This window comes from Dromaius novaehollandiae, chromosome 3, assembly GCF_036370855.1.
Source record: "Dromaius novaehollandiae isolate bDroNov1 chromosome 3, bDroNov1.hap1, whole genome shotgun sequence".
Classification (NCBI taxonomy): Eukaryota; Metazoa; Chordata; class Aves; order Casuariiformes; family Dromaiidae; genus Dromaius; species Dromaius novaehollandiae.
In genome coordinates, this window is record NC_088100.1 from 14623999 (window position 1) to 14645080 (window position 21082).

Sequence of the window (21082 nt, forward strand, 5' to 3'; positions counted from 1 at the left end):
CCCTCCTAGCAGGATGGGGAGACAGTGCCAACTTGCAGCCTTCCTGTATTTCACCAAGGTGGATTACGGCTATATGAATGTCCATCCCAGTAAATTCTACTGGTGAAGCCTCTAGTGATTTCCACTGGAATAGAAAGCACTTCTGCCATAGTTAGTTCGTTATGATTAAATGTTTTTTCCTTCCTCAACAAAGGGAACATGTGCCTTGCTAAAGTAGCAGCTGAATCCATTAAGGCTAAATCTTAATGTATACTTTTACCTTCAAGAAAAGGAAGACACAACAGAAGTTTCCCTCTAAATCCCTCTCAGCATGTTCTGTTGGCCTCCCTACAAACTGGATGGGGATCCAAATGCTTCTGGTTAAGCATTCAAAGACAAACTCTATTCTTAAATTATCTATGACGGTATTCAGGGTCTGAATGTATGAATTGGATTATTTCCTTTATTTTGAAATTTCACTTAGCAAATATTCTGAAAATGACAAGTAGATAATTCTAGTATTATCAGCTGATAAAAGTAATGCAGGAAGAATCCTTAGATATGACTCAACATTAAGAGCTTTGAGGGCAAAAACTACCCTCAGGGTAAAAGATATAAAAACAATTCCTAGAGAGACAAGATGGGAAGGTTGCTAAAAGACATGAGTAAGCTATGTGGCTTTGCTATTCACCTAGTCTTGCATTCACTGCTACAACAACAAAGTTTGTTTTGCCACATTAATCTTTAATTAAGCTCTAATATTCACTGTTGAAATTATAAACTAATAACCTACATAATTTCGGGTTTTTTTGAATAAAAAGTTTCTTATTGCAGATTATGATACTAAAGAGGAGCAGTCATTGAGGCTCCAACACTGGGGACTTAGTTTGGAACTAGGAGTTCTGAAGAACAGTGAAGCTGAGGGCAATGCCTTAGATTTCTGTAACTAATTATCTGTCTTTACTACAGTGGGCTGACATCTCAGTCAGAAAACCAGACTACAATGCATAATAAGCCCAAAATTAAGAATTATCCTTTATTTTTGGTCTGCTTAGTACAGAGAAGTGTTTGAAGGAAGAAAGCATTATAGCTCATAAGCCATACAGAGGCTTCCTTCACTAAGAAAAAAACAATTAAGAATTTTATTTAAGTCCTAGGTATTCAAAGTGAATTATCTGCTTTTTATCAAGAGCTATGTGCATTAAGTTAATGGTAAACTTAACTCAGTATACATATTAAAAGTCTGTTGAAAAGGGGTAAAACTTCTTATTTGACTACTGATTTCTTCATGCTTGCTAGGAAGATAAAAATATATATATATTCAACAAACCTATAAATTTTAAGATATAATACCAAAATAATTCCAGATATTGGACTACCCAGAACAATATATTTCCCCTCTAAATAAGGGATATAGAAATAGACATCTACTTGTCCTTCGCTATGGTCATTTCTGTGCTTGGTGTAAAAATCAGAGACCTATGTGGACTTTCTCTAGTGTCTAAGGCAGCTGCTCAAAGCTTATTTCAAACAATGAGCAGCTGACAAATAGGAGGTAAAACTCAGATCAGTAGATTTCTCTGTAATCTAAAAGCCTGTCTCTGAGGTCTTACATGCTGGGCCAAGTGACAGAGGCAAGCTTATCGAAAGACGTGGCTATCTTCTGTCAGATATGGTAGCTGGGGAATAAGGCTTCAAGAGTGTTTCCTTTGAGTGTTAGATTGTCAAGTGCGGTACAGTGTTTCATCATCTTCCTGACGTTGGATATCTCATAATCCTGGAGTGGGAGAGAGGCCACAAGGTGGCCTAAAATGTGAGACGCTGTTATCAAGCTGGTGTTGGAGAGAGACATCACTTTATGCAAGACTTGAAAATCTCTGTGCCTGTGAAAAGTGCATTTTGATGCTACAGAAAAGAAAATGGCAGTGCCTGTCTTCTTGAGAGGACAGGGGAGAAAGTTGGTCACTGCAAGTAACTGCAGGTACCTAAGGCTATGGCTGAGTTGACTTGGTGAGTCCAACATTATGTTTGCTGCTTACATGCTTTAGTATCTGGAAGACATGGCAATTAAAGTGTTTTATTTCTTAGAGAGTTTGTAACCAGTTCTGTGCTGTTCCCCTTTATTGTATTATTTGTAGTATGGATGAAATTGCTAAAGCAGACTTACAGCAATAACAATCTTATGCTAAGTACTAACATAAAAAATAATTTATCTGGGTGGTAGGGTGTAATTATTTCTTTGGTTTTCTCCAACTAATGTGTAAAATAAATGAGAAGCTGTTATTTCTTGCTTTGATGGATAATGTTTTAACTATAGCAAAGTTCTGAAATTAGGAGCTGTGTCATATTTTTCATCCTCCCACTCCTGAAGCTTGCTCACCTTACAAGCTGACCTCTTAGTGGGACTCTGTGTAGCAATACATTTCACCGGGTATATGAAATGCAGGCTGAATCTGACTCTGTTTCCACAAAGTGTTAGCAGCTCAAGCAGCATCAGCAAATAATGATTTTCTTTCCCATTATTATTTATCAGTTTTCTATTTTACAACTGCTATTATTATAGTAGCTATTTAACAGCTAGGTCTATTTAATGGATTTTTGTCCTTCTTTGCTTCTGACAATTTACTTTTCTTCTTTTCCCATTTGACTGATATAATAGAAACTTAAAAAAGGAGGTAGTACAGCACTCTAAAAGCTGTCAGTTTTTAGATTGTCGAATCTCTTCCGGCAGCTCATTCCACAGCTGAGCAAGCTTGAGTATGAACACTTTTATCTTTCTGTTCTGTTCTTGATTAAAAAGGTGCTTGTGCTTTATGCATAACTTTGAACCATGCCACTAGTCCAATTCACTTTTCTGGGAAGGCAGACATGCTTCAGGTTATATATGCCTAAGTTCCCTGTCTGAATTGGATTTTTGGTTCCATGTTTCAGCATTTGCTGTATCCTGAAGAAAAGAGTTCTTGTACTGTGTCATAGAAAGATAAAAATATGGGTGCTGAGATACCTGGATTTTACAAACATGGATTTTTGAAAATCAGACTGAAGTCTTCATGTGGCCACAGAAGATGATTAGTGGGAGCACTGTTATGGCTCATTGGTGGCGAAGGGCAGTAATGTGTCCCACACTGCTAAAGACTTCTCTTGAGATTCATCATTAGCCTCAGATACAGCCCACAGCAGAAAATCATGTGAGTGACAGCTGTTTTAACAGTACAGTGGTACAACACGTTAACTTGTACTTTTATGATTGGAAGATGGAGTGTCAGGGTGCTGCAGCTGCTCTGTAAGGGAAGATGAGCCAGAAGGTGAGAGCCACAGCGAAGCAGGCATTGCAATGGCCTCACAGACACAATGAGGGCTCAGTCCCACAGTACTTGGACCAGAAAAGCAGAGCAGGTCAGGTGATGGTGGCCAGGGTCATCCAAGAGTCCAAATCATTCCTTTCAATACATAATGAATCATTTTTCAATAGATATCATTTCTATCTCTGTTAGTGCTTCCTAGTATTTTATTTTCTTCCAGAATAATGTAATTTTGGTCTTTTTCAATTAATATAGACACTCTGTAAACTTAGAACTCCAGGATGAGATTCAGATTGCCTATTAAGACATGCAATATTCACTTCAGCAGGGCAATCTATACCTACAGAGACAGGTAACTAGGTTCTTTGTTCAGCAGATAGTGAGAGATATGTGCTTTTCAAAGGTGATTTGGAAAACCAGCATGCTGTACAGGAATATTGCTAAAGCCAACCGTTACCTCCAGATACAGGAATCTGTCAGAGATCTGACTCCTCTCTAAGACCTCAGATTAAATTTTGCCACTCAGTCAGGAGCCAAGTGGTAAAGGTCTCTTCTGAAAACAGGTGTCTGATTAATTAGAGGCTTTTTTCTATGACAGAAAGTGCCAATGGTGTTATTTTGGACCTATCTTGGTTTTTGGAGAGCTAGCCCAGGGAAGCTGAGTTGCAGACTGTCTTCACCTGGGGGATGCATCCACTGATCCCTGAGCTTTTATATCTCAGGACCATGTTAGAACAGTAGGGTCTTTTACAGGCCCTCCTTTCTATAGGGCCTCCTATATGACATCCTACTAAGTCTGGGCTGCTGTGCAACAAAGCGTGCAAATCGTGAAGGTGAGGGAGAACAAGTAAAAAGAGCATGATTTTAGAGTAGAGCTCAGGGCATTTGACTGAGAGTCTGGATTGTAGCATTGCAGTCACCGTTTTCTTGCACTACATTTATATTAAAAAGTTGCTGAATAAAAACAAAAACACCAGGAAAGATTTTACAGGGATGACAAAATTACATGAGTCCTCTGCCAGGAATCAGTGGCATCAACAGCAAAGGGGTTATACTTGTAAGAGAGTCTTCCTCTGAAGTAAATAAAACTGCAGCTTGACTCCTCCTCTGATTCTTCCTCACACATATAGCCATTCTCTTCCTTTTACCTCAGAATATCAGCATAAGGAGTCTTCAGTTGGAAGTGGTTCTTACCTACTTGCAAGCCTTCAGGAATCCTTGGAGATGAAGAACAACAATTGTTATTTGAAGGGAAAGCACAAGCAGCCAAAGGAGAACGGGAAGCAATTAATATATTAACTTTAACAAAATCCACTCAGGGTTTTGTTGAATGCTTTCATCACTGTAATTCTATCAATTGTCCATCTTGCGAAGAATAAGATCTGCTAGATTCAGAAGAGTCCTATCTCTCCAAAATCTCATTTCCAGTGCACTCACTGGTTATGTCTACCTTACTGAAATGCATTCCTGCCCCAGAAAGTGATCCCAACAACAGATACAAAGTGGCCTGCAACCACACTACGCACAGTCAGCCTTGTCTGGGGCAGAAAGGCCATGTCCATTCAGCATAGCAGATGGGTTGCCTCTGCTCTTGGCTCCATGTGACAGTGATTTTCAGGAAAAGTAATTATTGTCTCTCTGCAGTTAAGAGGAGTGATATAACATGAGGTTGTATCATAGTTCTTCAAAGTAGTATTTTTTGTCACTTGATACTGAGCACATACTGAGTTTCTTGGGAAGCCATGATGATTTTGGGGGTATAGGACATTGTGGGTGTTGAAGACTATGCTGGGTGAGAACGGGTATTTCTTCTGCTCTTGTCAGTATTGCCCTTAGGCAGTGATGTATGGAGTAGGCAATCCCCAACATTTTGGTTTTATCTGAGAAGAAATTGGGGCTGATGAGAACTGACTTTTTCTTAATTCTTCTAGTAAATACTGAACTGGAAATGCCCATTCAAAATCCTCTAGTTTTGAACTTGCATTATATGCTGGCTGAAGTATAGTTACTTCAGATACTAAAAAAAAAAAACAAAAAAACAAAAAAACCCCCAAAACCCTAATAGAATCCATCTGGAAGATTTATAAACATTAAACATGAGCAATATATTTAAGTTATATATTCCTTTTCTCTGAAAACTAATACAACATATAAATAATAATACCATTTCAAATTACTGTTTTGAGTAAGCAAATAACTTGAATGTTTAAACTGGATTTTGTATCTTCTTCTTCTGGCTGTATTTCATGCCCTTTATTATCTCTATGTCTCTTAAGCTTTTTTAAGGCGCCTGTTCAAATGGTAGACCTTTCTGAGAATGGAATACTAAAACCCTTATAATATCAGTACTATATATTAGTCATTTAGAAGCACTGTACTACATAATGTGTTATGCTTTTAACATAGATTTTCATAGATTTATTGTTTCTTTTTCTTCCTCAGGGCTAATTTTGCATGACAGGAAGTTCTAGAGTAAGTTGCCAAAATACAGCTTCATATAGCTAGAAACAGGTTCCTACGAACCATTATAAACCATTATGAACCATTCTGCCTCAACATTAGCTTTATTTTCCCTCTGTTGAATCCACCTCTAATGCAGTCACAGATGTTATGCTATCTTTTTGCTTTTCACAAGTTAGAATAAAAAATAAGGAGCTAAACTGTTGACTTATGCTACTGCCAGTAGCAGCCTGACATTAATTCCACAGTGGGAGGTGGTGGTTATGAAGGGCTCCTGGTGGTCTCAGTGCTTTCAACAAGGGCAGACTACATTCATGTTTTATTATGGAAAGGGATAACTTAAATTTAAGGTTCATTGCCATGTTTTCTATCAATTTTAAACAAATGTGCAACATGTTCCTTAAATGACTTAAATGCTTGGAAGCTTTGCAACGAAGTATTTTGGAATAAGCTGAGCACTGAACTAGCACTGAATGACTTTAATGCAGTCCACCTCTTCTTCTGTTCAAGAAAGAAAACAAAATATGTGATTATTTTAAATTTTTTCATAATAGTAAGATTTTCAGCTTTGGGATGTGAGTAATGATGGAGACCAAGTGAATCTTAACTCAACCAGAAATAGAGCACAAATCCTCAGATTGCCTCCATAGCTGCACCTGCAATTATTTGCTAGCAGCAGGGTCTCATAATCCAAAAAGGGTTCAGTGAGGCAGTACCAGGTCATCACTCTTTGTTATGGTTTATACTCAGAATTCTTCCTGGGAAGTAAGTACTCAGTCCTTCTACCATTTTACCTTTCCTACATGTTCATTGTGTTAAGGTCACACTGTACATGTACATTGTAACTGTTTATGAAGTATAACTAAATAACTATACAGGTCTATAGAAATCCTCAACTTCAGCACTGATAGACTTTAGAAAAATAGTGGCAAAACTATTCTGAAAAGACAAGAAAAATATCAAACAATAAAGATCCAGTTCTGTTTCCATAAATTTATGAGCTTTCTATGTAACTGTCAGCTTTAAGTTGTAAGCAGAACATAGCATTTTGATAGTCTTTAGAAATGGAAAGATGTCTAACCCGAGGAAAACATCTTCATAACAGCTTATTAGAAGGTCCTTGAATTCTCTAGTAATTAGTGGATGTTAACTGAATATTTAAAAATTTATTTCAGCTTTCTTAATTGCATTCAACTTTTGGTTTTCTTATTGCTGTACAGGATTAGTCATCTTAATTTGCATGGGGTTTCTTGTGTTCTTTGTGTCTATGTATAGGCAAAGTGAGGGAATTCCAGCAAATGGGAATTTCTTTTTTTCTGGGAATGTTGAAAGTAGATTGGTCTATAACAATAAGAAGTATTAAGGTGGCATTTGATGAAGTAGAAGCTATGCATTTGCCAGTGCTGGAGTAGTATCAGTGATAAAAATTGTTTTAATTGTGGCAACAGGCAGCAAATGCTGATATTTTAGTGTTAGCACAATGGAAAAGTGAATATAAGGAGTGTTGTCCCTAACTTTTGCATGTATTATCTCAAATTCTATTTTTAAAGAAGTCACTGAAGATTCGAAAGCACAGAAGCTGGTGAAGGGCTGTTGTTTTTGCATGAAATCCCCATGTTTTTGCTTTAAACCTTTAGTGTTTTTCATATACGTAAAACACAGTGTTTGTCTGAACAAATCTGGACAACACATTTAGGCCACAGTTCATCTCATTCTCAAATAGAAATATAAATTCAGCAAATGAGTCATGACTAAATGTGCCTCTCTCCACTGACTGTAAAACAAATCTAGACAAACAGTTCAGATAAAGACTTCTACATAATAGAAAATGAAATTTAGGTGAGACTGATCTTACCAGAAGTGCTACTGCAGGATTTTATAATTTGTCTTTTTTTTGGATGACCAACCAACTTAAAAGAAGACTGAAGAATATCTCAGTCATGGGGAACAGTTCAGATTTATTCCACTGTACACTGTACTGTGAAATTTGGCTCCAAAATGGCAACAGTGCCTGCAAATACTTACATCTTCAAACACATCCAAAAGCAGCACATCATACTTCATGCTCCAGGGTTGGTGATAATCACAGCGAAAGGATGATGATTCTGGGCCTTTAGGCATTACAGCAGCAGGACAGTGAGTATGGGGGTGGCTGGACCTTCTCTGCTTCCTGTCTTCTGTTCCAAGTGTATCCTATGAAATCTGCTGCTTTCACATAACTCAAAGTCTAGAATGGGTAAAACAATCAAAAGACTTCTTTATTATTAACTAAGAAAGAATTTCCATATATCAATGCCAGGACCGGAACCTGTACTGTTCATTCCACACAAGCAATAACAGCACCTCAGTAAGGACAGTTCTCTTCCCTAATTAAAAGGTGATCTGTTAACTTGTATCAACATTTCACTGAGCTGGTTGATCTTAGCTGAGGACTATTGGTTCCTGACAAGAAGGCTGATCCTAGGTGCTACACCAAAACCGTTTAGGTGTTGGTGGGCTGCACACTTGACTTTTTTCTTATCAGCAGCTGTGTATGAAGTTGACATTTCAGCAGAGGAAGTTATTGAAGTGGAAAGATGACTCTGGAACGAACACTTTATGTTATGGTAACAGAGATGAGTCCTGAATGGAAAGGTTATGATTCAGAAGTACCTCATCAATGGAATTCTAGATCTGAAGTGATTCATCTAGAGAAGACATTGTTATTCTTTCATATTTTTTGTCATGCAAAGTGAGCGTGAAAACAAGGTATGTGTCATAATGCCCTACCCTGACCAGCTCGAAGCAGTTTAGCTCTCAGTTTAAACCTTGCATCGAGTAGAGGAAAGTAATAAATTCCATTTGGTATTATTATTATTATTATTATTTATTATTATTTCTAACTTTCCTTTTGGCTGACACCTTCCAATGTCTCATCTTCAGTCACTGTGTTCAAATCCTCTCTGTCATCCCTAAGAGTCCAAGAGGCTGGTATTCTAATTCAGTCATCAGGGTGGTTGATGACTTCTTTGTAGCTGAATGAGCTGTGCTTTGACAATATAATGTAAAGTGAATGTGGTCAGATCTTCTTTGCTGATGGATGAAAGGATATTTTCATACTTTATTTAAATATCAATCTGTTGAAGCACTGGACATGGAGTGTTAAGATCTACATGTCTCCTCCATCTTTCAAGTATGTGAGATATAATATGCAGCCAATTGCGATTTTCTAATGAGAGAAGTACAGTAATTAAAATTGTCATAGGCTGTAACAACTTTCATGCATTTGACCTAATATTTCCACCTTCACTAATTCAAACAAATCAGTCTTCTGAGAAAAAGACTCCAGAGCTTGTTTCTAACGCTATGCCCCTCTTCACTTGAGGATATAAAATTTATCTTAATACTCAGTAGCTTGAGCCTAAAGTGAAAAAGATGCTTTAGTGATTTGAGACCTGGCATAATGCTTGGGATAGCTGGGTTAAACTTTGTTCTGTTTGATAGCTCGCCTGTGTGACTTGAGCAACTCATTTAAATCCAGATCATTGAATCTAATTAGCTGTATAAAGTCCCGTGCCTAAATACGGTATGGTCTCTTTTTTAGCTCATTTACTTGTCTGTAAAATGGGAATATTAACACTTCCCCGCACTACAAGTGTAACGTTCGAATAATCATATTGCAAAGTGCTTCGCTATATCCATGGAGGGTGTGAATGGGCTCTGTGGATGGATAATGGCATGCAAGAGCTGTAACCAGACACCTGATAGATGTTCTCCAGCCCAAGAGAGAGCTTCTGTGTTCCTAGGACAGAAACTGCCAATTTATCTATGTCCAGTAGTCAGCGATCCATTTAAAAAACAGAATTCCTTTACAGCTAGCAACCTAGTTGAAGAAGACTGAGAAGACTTAGAAAAGTGAACTCAGACTAAATACCTTACCAGTGGCCTTTCCAGGGAACTTGGTGTACCTTGACAAAATTTTGCGTTGCCCCAGCCTGCTTAAATCCTGTAAACATAGAAAGGGGACTTTGCCCTCCACAGCTGTCAATCTGCCATCTTCCTGAACATGAAAATATCATAAAAAGTAGCAGGTGCTGCTGAGCAAGAGGAATAAAAGAAATTGAATGGTGAGCTTTGTTAGAGCAGTTAAATTCCTACAAAATGCATTCACAGAAGGTAAAAAGGATTGAAGAAATGAAGAAAATAAGCCAGATACCAGTATAAAGCAATAATTGTAAAGTGAAATGAGAGCATTAAATTCAGGAGGTGGTAATAATTTGTAGCTTTAAAAAATAGAAAATGAATAGAAATAAATGTATAATCAGCACAGAGAGGGAAAAAGAAATCAGTCTGTGGAGCTATGATCAGCAAGTTTCTAGGAACCTAATTAGGCATAATAATACTTGGTGTTATACCACGAGTGTTGAGCAGTCCTTACTTTTAAATGTTCTAAGATGTGCTTTGAATCTGCCAGCAAGTTATCTCCTGTATCTTTTATTTCTTGTGGTGGTAATTACAGACTTACACAGAGCTAATTAGAAATCGAGGTTGAATTTGGGGGATTTTAGAGGATTAACCTGCTTACAAATGTCACATCTCCTATTGCACCTGGAAATGGACACTGAAGAGCAGAAATGCTTTTCTGAGATTAGTGAAACAAACTAATCTATTATTTAGGTATAATTTAGGTACAATATAATGCTGTTTTAAACATTAGTACATGCTCTGCTAAATTCTGTAGTGCTTCCACTCTGGACAGGAATTGGAAAACAGATCTGCAAGAGTTTCTGACATTGATTAATTCCATTCTGAAAACAATTAATCAGAATATACAGCATCCACTTTTATTTCCACAGCAGGGAGATAAAGAGCAATAGGCCATAGTTTGTCAATGTAAAACCAGTGAAAGGGTTAAACTGTCAAATAGGTGATCATGAGTAGTAGGAGCCAAATTTAGTGCAGCATGTGTTGGACGTATGAAAGTCAAAGGGAAATTTTTAAAAGAATATCCAAATGAGAAGTCTTGGCCATGTGAAATATATGTGTTACTGGAGCACAGCTGAAAGACAAAAATCAATGGTACATTGTGACCTACCTATAAATTGTTGCTAAATAAAGGGTGGAGGTAATAAAGATAGACATGTAGGACTAAACCTTGGAAAGAAGGTAAACACATGGGGAATGTGATAGGTCTGTACTGTTGACCTCACGATCAGAGGAAATGGAGAATAGAATGTTGTGAGACATTAAAAAGTATTAAATCTAATCGAGCAGTAATAAGGAACGATTTCAGCTATACACACAAAAACTGATCAAATATCACAATAAAGTACTGTTCAGAGAAGTGCTTTCCTAATGCTTTGAAACAATTATTTTTCAAGTTTACAAGATGCAAAGTTCCTCTCAGCCTATTCTTTTGCAATTGACTGAAACTGATGGAAAAAGAAGCAACTACAATTGAGGCTTTAACAACTACTGACCACAGCAGAGTTAGATACAACACTGTCTTGGGGGCGGAGGGGAGTAGCAGAATACAATTACGTGATATTCAACCTCAGAATATATGATTAAAAATCAACCCTTAACACACATACTCCTCTATCACAAAAACTGATTTCTTAGAATCTAAATGATTCATGATAATGTGTTGTCTGCCAAAACTTCCAGTCTTCGAGCTATTGCCTCCCACAGCTGTTCAGCTCCCATATGCTATAGCTCCCACTACAGCTGTAGCTAGAGAACTAACTCTGTAGGTAGTTTCTCCTTCATGAAGCCTGGTTTTCTAGGCCTGGTGGACTGGGCAGCTCTGGATTGCCTGGAGCCGGGAGTAGGCTGAAGAACAAAAAAACTTTCGTTCTCCATATATGAAATTTTCCAGAATTTCTCTTTCACAGAAAAAAAATAAACTGTTTTCTTTTTGTCTCAATTCAAGATATCAATGTTTTCCAGAAATGTAATATATTACAGAAGGGAAATTTCCCAATTTGGCAAGCCCTAGTCAAAAGTCCTTAACCTAAGTATAAGGAGGCTTCTTAAGCCCATTTTTAAAGTGTCATGTGGGCATGAAAGCCACTGGATAAGAAAGAAAATTGAAATGCATCTGTACTAGAAAAAAGCAAAATTAAATAAATGATTATGTTAGAAGCATCCTCCAGAAAATGGAAACCTAGTCCTAGGGAAATTGATGGAAAAAAATGTGAAGCATTACAAGTGAAATAGGAATGTAAAATTGGGAATTTGAGGGAATCTGAACGGCAAAGTGTGAAAGAACAGAATCTCAGGCTCATTTCATCTGTGATGAGCTTGGCCAGTGTAGAGATTGGAATGGAAATTGCTTCACAGAAACTTGTTTGCATCTCCTAGAACTCACCCTTCCTGCAAATTGGTCTAATATCAGAACTGATTCGTAACATTATATTCTCTCTGTACATGAATTAGGAATAACCTCGAGAGGTCGGTATGATTATTTCTGTACCATATTTAGAAGCTCTGCAACAGAATTTCTTGAGTGCAGTTTATCGACAATTCCCTTTTGTCCTTATGACGGTCGATATCAGGATTCTTTCAGGAAAGTCCATATGGATATACAGGATTGTTACAAAGCCACGTCATACAAGATAGAGTCACACTATGCCTTAGTATGATCAAATGGACACCTAATTGCAGTATGGACTACGTTTTCCAAAATATATTCCATCTTAGTGTGAACATCCCTGCAAGTAGGTATACGAAGTAAAATTTCATGTGAAAAAATATCCAAGCTAATACTTCAAAGGCAGAGTAGACATAGCCAATGTCAATGCACAATTGCTAGATGCAAGAGTTAAATGTTTTTTTCATTTGAATTCTCAGCTCCTAACACAATGCTATACTCTATGTTTCTAATTCTATTCTACCAGAGATTTCTCCTGTGTGTCATGTGGCACAGATAGGTTATATATCGATATATGGGAAAAACATCTCAAAGTGATCAGAGATAAAGTACTGTCTTTGAGAAAGCAGAGGCTGAATTCTGGATGTTGTAGTAGCTAAGCTGGAAGATCTCTGAGCGACAGCAAGGTTCATAAAGAAAGTATCAGTGAGCATTTCTGCCTGTGGGATAGTAGTCCCAGGGCTATGGAGGAGAAGAAACATCTTGGGACATCAGCTTTCTCTGGATATGCTCGTGACTGTTGGTCATGTGGGTACTAGTGAACCGGAGAAGAGAGGAGATAGACAGATTATGTAGGGAAAATTGAAGCTGCAGAACACTAGAACCTTCTTGGTAGGGTTCTCTGAAATGCTCCCAGGACACCAGACAGCATGGATATATGTCAACTTACTGAGTCTAAATTTTTAAACCTCATAAATGAATTGTTAATGGAACAGCTGGCTAGGAAACCCACCAAGGGAGAACTAGTTTTTAGCAGAGCATTGGCTCAGGTTACAAATAAAATTATTCAGAAAGCACTATGTACCAGTGACCATAATGTACATATTTCCAGCAAGCACAACAAAGACTACCCACCCACTACAGTAGTGCTTAATTTTAGAAAAGGGGAGCTGCATGAAATAGAAAAGCATGTTACACAAAAATTAAAGGCACAGCGAGAAGGGTAAAATATTTGCATGTCACATATAGGCTGTTGTATCAGAAAGATACTACACTGTTTTTTTCTTTTTTTAAACAGGTTAAGAACAAATGCAAATAGTATCAAATGGACCTTAGAAAGAATAAAACACCAAATCCACCAAAACACAATTAAATGGTGAAATAAGTCTTAGAAAAAAAAACACCAAAGAATATCCCTGCCATGGTTAAACACTTAGTCAAGAGAGAGAAAAAAGTGTGTTTTGAAAAGATAAAGTCCTGACAGGGAAGCTAATTTTTACATCTCTCTCCACTGGGAAGGAGAGTGGGAAGGGGGAAGGCCATATGGTGGAACTTTTTTTCGTGTAAGGGGAGTTTGGAGTTTTCTCAGGTGGAAATACCAATAAAAGATGTTATACAACAGATGAAAACAATAATTGACAGCAGTTCACAAGATCCAAAGAGCTGTAATGGAAGTGAAGTGTGAGCTAGATGAACTATCATGGGATCATGGGATACAAACTCTGGCTTAAAAGCACCTTGGTGCCAGTGATTTAGAAGGTAACAAATATGATGCCAAAATGTTACCAGAGAGAATTCAAAGTACTATAGACAAGGAAGTCTATATCAGATAAATCAGCAGAAGCTTTTTTAAAGAACAGTGTTATGGGGCACATGGATAAAGAAGAAGGGTTAACACAGATTTTATAATGGGAAGTCATCTCTCATGGATCTACTGGACTGCTTTGAATAAATGAATAAGCATGAATAAGGTATATACAGATTGTATACTTTAGTTAAGTTTCTAAAAAGCATCACCCTTACCAAAATCTCTTAAAAATACTAAGCTGGGATGAGAAAAGAAAGCAAGTCTTTCCATAGATAATCACTGAAAGATAGAAAACAGAGTGTAGGAGTAGTTAGCCTCTTCTCTGAAGGGAAGGCACTTACAGCATTTTATGGGGATCTTTATTGTTCAATATATTGATAAATTATTTATAGTATGAGATGAGGTGTGGTGAGAAAATTAGCTATTAGTAATTAATTATTCAAGTTGTCAGGTTAGTGAGAAAGACAGAAGCTGACAGTGAAGAACTGCAGAAAGACTTCATGATGTTGAATGACTGAGTTATAAGGTGGCAGATAAATGGGTGAGAAAGTGGGACATGGGGAAACAATCTATCTATTTACGCAGAGATGAGCTCTGAGCTGACCATCCATTTCCAGCTTCCACAACTCAGGAACACGATTCTGGAGTTGTTATAGCAAAATGTCAGCTCAGTGCCCCGAAACTCAAGGAAAAAAAGAAAAAAAAGAAAAAGAGAAGGAGGTGGAATTATTAATAAAAAAGTAAGGAAGGAAATGAAAATATAATTGATATCATTATATAAACCAGCAGTGCATATCCTGGATGATATGTGCTGTTTGGATCCTCCATCTTGAAAAGGTAGACCTGGAAAAGGTACAGAGAGGGTTACTAAGCTGATGAAAGGCAAGGTAAGAGTCTTTTTTATGAAGGGTCCCATATCAGAAAAGAGAAGACTGATGGGGGATGGGGGTATAGTAGAAATCTTTGGAATCATGGGTGGCATGGAGAAGGCGAATAGAGAACAGCAGATATTGTCTCATCCAAAACAAATGAATTAATTGCTTTGCAGAATATGTGGTTAAGATTAGATGCTGCTTGCCACAGGATATTGCAGATAGTAGAAGCTAACAAAGTTCAAAGAGGGAATAAGCACTGAATGATGTTAAATGTGAAAGCAGGAGTCAGGTGTGGGAAGTTGATGAACCATTACCCCCTGGAGTCTGTTCCCTTCCCCAGGTCTTCTCTACTGGCCATGGATGACTAGGCTAAAGGGACCTTTGGTTCTCTCTCTAAGAATGCTCTTATGCTCTTAACATGTCCTATGGATGGTGGATACAGTGTTCTTGATGCTCTGAGTGAAGGCCAAGGAACTGTCCCCTGAACTGTATGACTGAAAGGATGGTATATATCAATAGTTTTACTCCACTTGGTAAAGTAGGGTGGAGAACAGTATCTCTGTATAATGCCACCACCTGATTTATCATTTTGTGTTCCCTGGGTTCTAACTGTTTCCAATATGAAATGGTAAATAAGACTACGGCTGCAAGTTTACCTTGAAAAATGCGTCAGGTTATTTTCAGTTCTGAAATGTGATAATATTGTTAGTTGTCTAGATGGCTCAAGGTCATGCATAAGGAATAGAAAGTAAGTCTTCAAACTCAGCCTGCTAGATTTAGCTGCCCCATGCACTGTACATGGCAAACTTACAGAAATACATATGACTTATTCATGCTTATTTGTCCTGATTGACATCTTTCTCAGCTTGACCCAGAGGTTAAGACCAAAATGAGTGGAATCTTAAATGAAATGCAGCTTCCAAGAATAGGTTTGAAGCATAACAGGGGAGGGTCCATGTAGCTAAAAAATAAATTGAATCAGGTCACACGTCAAAAGAGAAATACTCCTCTGTGAATAGTTTTATTTTATCTTAAAAAAATACTCAGTGAAAACCCATTAAAATAAAGAGTTGACTGACATGAATTATTTCTAGACTATTACAATACAGGAAAGACATAATTGTGTTTAGGTTGTTTAAAAGAGAGGAAAAGGTCTCCTGTTCATTTAAAAATGTACAGAAAAGAAAAGCAAAACACTGCATAAGGATCTGAAAACCTATTGGATAAATACATTGTAATATCTCAGCTTGGCAGAAAGAGATCTATTGAAAGGGGTTGTTGCAGACATCAGGAAATAACTCAGCACCATAGACATAGCCTATTGTCATGGATTCATATTTGCATTTAGAGGCAAGAAAAATAGTTGCAATCTATCTTTCCTTTTAATGGAATTACACACTTGCAATTATTTCTCTCAAAAGAAAGATACTCTTTTTTTTTTTTTTTTTTTTTTTTTTTTTTTTTTAAGAACAGCATCTATATCTAGATTGTTATCACAGAAGTTTCCCTTAACCCATTCAAAAGCTCTATATAAATAATACTGGATGATATTTTGTAAGAATTTTATGGATTGAAACAAGTATATTTCTGAAGGCAACAAATTTACGAAGCTATATTTTGTTCCAGGTGCAAAACATACTTTTCAGAAGATTGTTGCAAGATTCTGTGGTATTAAGTGATAACATTTAAAAACAAATTATGTTGAATAAACATTGAATCAATGTTTCTTTAACATGACAAAATGCTGATTTTATTCGGAAATTGCAATCTTACAGAGCAATGTAGAAAAGGTTAATCTTAAAAAGAAAAGCAATTAGTAATTTGTGTTTAACTCTAAATGCTGTTTTCCTGTCCAATTAAGATCCATCTGCTTCATAGCCTTTTTGTGCGTATCAAATATAATGTTCAAACAAAAAAATTCAAAAGTCTTCATGCAGAGAGGAAATAACATCCTCATTAATGAGAATTGTGCAGCATTGCTATTATTCTGACACAAAGAAAAAAATTAGTAATCTAATGAGTTATCTGTGCTTTTTGTAAACTGACTTGAAGATTAATCTTTGTTAACTACTTGTTTAATGTTACAGTTAATAATTAGTTACCTCGTAGCCCTGTATCATCCATCACTCTGCTGAACGGAACCATTTTTTTTTTTTTTTTAATTATAAGAGGTTGTTTATCTTTGCTTGAAGCTGCTATGGATAAAAGAAATCTAAAAGGTTATAAAGAGCACCGATTCCGTAGACATGTATTCTGCAGACATGTATTCTGCACACAAACCCCACATTGTTCTTCTTAAATTTCTGTGTTTCTTTCCAAAAGGAAAAATAACATTTTATTGCATTTTTTCTTTCAACATATGTGGTAACCACCTAACTTTCTAGCATGTTGAGTCATAAATATCTTCATACATTCTTCAGTGGAAATGGGACCTAAATGAAGTAGCATGAACCAGTTTGCACTATAGATATTTTCTGAAATGTGTAAAGATTAAATTATCATTGTTTTGATTTTGGCAGTGAATTTGTCAGACCTTAGTTATCTTAGAGATTAATCACAATTTAGAAAGAGAACACTTCATGCCACTGGTCTCAAAAAATTAAAATTTGCAGCTGGTAGGACGTTGACTTGAAGTGGTTCACATCCCTTTGGCTTTTCAGCCTAGAACTGTTTTCTAGTATTCAGTGTGCCGTGGACTTGTGAATGTCCCCAGGTGTTCATATTGTATATCTTAATTTTACTTTGAAGAAGTTTCTCTGTCTCAAGAGCTGGAGAAGAAATGTATGGGTTCAACATATTTTTTTTCCTAATAAAGTAGAAATAATTACAGTAAAATAAAAGGTGAAATAATAATAAAGAAAGATGCAGCAAATAATACCAAGGGTTAGTTTTTAATCTCACCAAAATAAAGAAATTAAAAATTACCGTTCTCACTGCAACTCTATCTCAATCCCCTGGCATATATGTTCTATGCCGTATTACAGCACACGATATTAGCTTTGATGCTTTAATATATTTATATGAAGCAGCTGAGTTTATATTGCTTGGGGGACTATAATTTTGAATATGTTGTTTTTTGTATACATAAGACTGCAGCCATAATGCTCCATTAATGTATTTTCCCCCATTTAATTATGGAAAGAATTGATTATACACCTTCTGGTGTGCTGCATACTGCACTATAGAATGGTTAGCCAGATCCTCAGCTAGTGGCGAAGCGTATAACTCAGAAGAAATGCTAAAGCTGCAATTGTTTCCATCAGCTGAGCCTGTCCTGTTACGGAGGGGATATAGCACATTAACATCAAGATGATGCAGGGTCTTTCCTTGCCTTGCAATAGATTTTCTCTGAAATTGGAATGTTAATTCTAGTCTCCTGGGAGAGAACAGCTGCCCGATCTCGTGCTCCGTTACATGGGTGTAAATCAGAGAGAACTCCCTGAAGCCCGTGAAGGTATTCAAGTATAAAAAGCGTCGTGAAACCCTTATCGGGCCTGCAAGATATTGCATAAGGTGACCTGGAATAAGCTTTTAGAGGAATAAAAGAAGTGCCTATTATGTATTTTCGTGTGGTTTATTAGGTAAAGAATAGCAGGGGACCAGCATTCTTGTCAGAGGCATTCTTGGTACAGTAAGTCCTGACAAGGTGCATTTTTTCTTCTTGGCCGTACGTAAGCAAGAGGCTGATTAGAGGAACTTGTGAGGCGTTACGGAACAAGGACTGTTTTTACTGGTAAGTATTTACTGAATCGTTTATTCGTTGGTTTTGTGCATTCTAAAAGATACACCATCTACTCAATGTTTAAATAAATTAATGTAAACTGAAATAAAACATATTTCAGGGATTGGTGTAAAATGTTGCTGTTTGGGCTATCAAGATATTACAGTAGAAGCCAAATTTGAAAAGTGGCAAGCTATTGCACACTGGTGGAGCATTCAAGGGACTGAGCCATCACCAGAGGTGGTGAGAGGGGTTCACCAGTTGTGGGAAATTTGGCTAGCCAAGTTTATCCTTGGTCCTGTTGCTCTAGGAAAGGAAGTTATTAACTCACAGTAGTGGTGCGAGCAGGTTGTGGCAATGGCTTTAAAGAGTGTGAAAGGGGCCCTGGGTTACCAAAATGTCTAGCTAGAGCTGTGATCATGGGCAGTTTCTCTGTTTGATTCCAGACGCTTTGCACAGTGACAGCAAAGCAGGCAGCGAGCAGGGATAATGGTGTAGGTGCATCTCCATGTAGGGAAAAATAGAGATAATCTGTGATTCTGTATCATCAATTGCTTTCTACAGTATATGAGGCAGCATAAGGAATAGGAAGGAACTCCACTGTGGCTGATATTCTTTCTGAGGGGTTATTACACACTGAAATCTAAGGAGCTATTACAAAACAACATTTGTGTTATTTCTGCTGGATAACTTCATTTGCTGCCTATCTTCCAGCAGCTGAGGACAGAGCTTAAACCACTTGCTTTCATTCAGGGTTTTTTTATTTCCAAGAATATAAGAACAAAATCTAGCCATGGTGAAGGCAAGCACAACACTCAGTTACTTTAACCACTGGAAATGATTAAAGTAATGGTGCTCATGGAAAGGTCTTGGGCTGTGTGACATGCATGAAACAGCAGATGACACGCACACCTGTCCTTGCAGTTTCTGTGGGCAGCTCCATGGAAAGAGGTCACTGCCTGGGGGAAGCCGTTCTTTGTTCTTGTTTAACCGAAGCCCATGTCTGTAATTTGCTCCCACAGGAAACTAAACCCAGTGTGAATTAATTACTTTATTCTGAGGCCTGACATACAGCTTACATCAAATTGATTCAGCCGAGATAAAATATTCGGTTGTCTTAATACCATTGTTTAAATACTCTACCTTGAGCGGGCATAATATTTTACCCCAGACAGATTTTCCCCTTTACTTTATTAAGCAGCTTTTAGCTTAACTAACACTACTGAAAACTTTCTAAAAGGTAAAGTTTTATTAAAGTTTCAAAAAATTGGTTTCTGACATTATGTTCTGTGTTTGTCTAATGCATTTATTAAATGTAGCCCCACGCAAGTGCTACTCCAACATAAATCATAAATGATCATGTTCGGTTAAGGGCGGCACACAGCTGTGTATTGCCATCAATGAGTAAGAGAACATCAGATTTCAAATTCTTTTTGCATAAACATTTTTACAGCTCTAGTAAAGCAGAGTCTGCTGCTTTCCCTCTTACATAGTTCCTTACTGTCACTGAGAAGTTGGGGGAAAGTTTTGTTCACAGGAAAGTCAGATAAAATGCCCAATGAAGTCTGAGGTAGTGCTGTTTTATTCTACTCAGCCTGGAATCACAATTTCCCACTAAGACTGCTATTTTAGGTTAACAGAAATGTACATCTGAATTGGTTAGTGTGCTGTTAACTCAAAGATTTTTTGATTTTTATGGGCAGAGCTTTGTGTAAAAACAAAAATAGAGATAGAGATTTTCTTGGTTTGTGTGTGGATGGTAAATCTGATGGGACTATGTTCATATCTGAAAATGCCCTTTAAAATGGTGACTCTGGCAAGATCCACTTAATTCCACATTAGGTTGGTCAGTATTGATGATCTGCACAGTCAGGTACCATGTCTTCCATGTTTAAAAAACACAGAAATGTGAATGTCTTTGGGAAAAGATATTCAAGAAATCCAGTAAACAGTTAATACTATCACCTACTTTTCTAGGAGCGAGGATGTGAGGGCAGGAGGGAAGTGCCCAGGGGCGAGGAGCCAGGGAGCGAATTCAGCAGCGAGGCAGCCTCAGCTCCACACTCGCTCCAGGACTTGTGCTGGCAGAGGAGCACGGCGCACCGCCAGCACGAATCCTGGCTTGCAACCCACAGTGTGCCTTTCATTAATCCCCAGGCACGTTTCTGCTTCTTGCACAGGCAGGCTTCATTCATCAGAATCATTTTCTCTTTAGAGACACATTAAAACCTCCTTCTATAAGTATCCCAGGAGAAATCTATATTGCTAGAGGCAGGGAAATCATGGCACTCTTCCTCCTCCTCCTCCTCCTCCTCCCCTCAGGCACTCACTCTGCCTCTGTGCAGATGGGCAGCCTGGCAGGGGTCGGTCCCACAGCTTAATCTTTACAGAGACATGCCTGGTTTTCATTAGCCAGAGTGAACCTCTGAGAGTTGCCAATACTGGGAAGCCCAAGAGTTTCTGTCTGAGAAAACCAAGCCAATTCTAAGATGTTGTCAATAATTTAACTTTTCACCTCCTCATGACTCTCCAAGACTGGGTGAATGTAACTTGCAACGTAGTGCTGCATGTTATTTCCAAATAGAA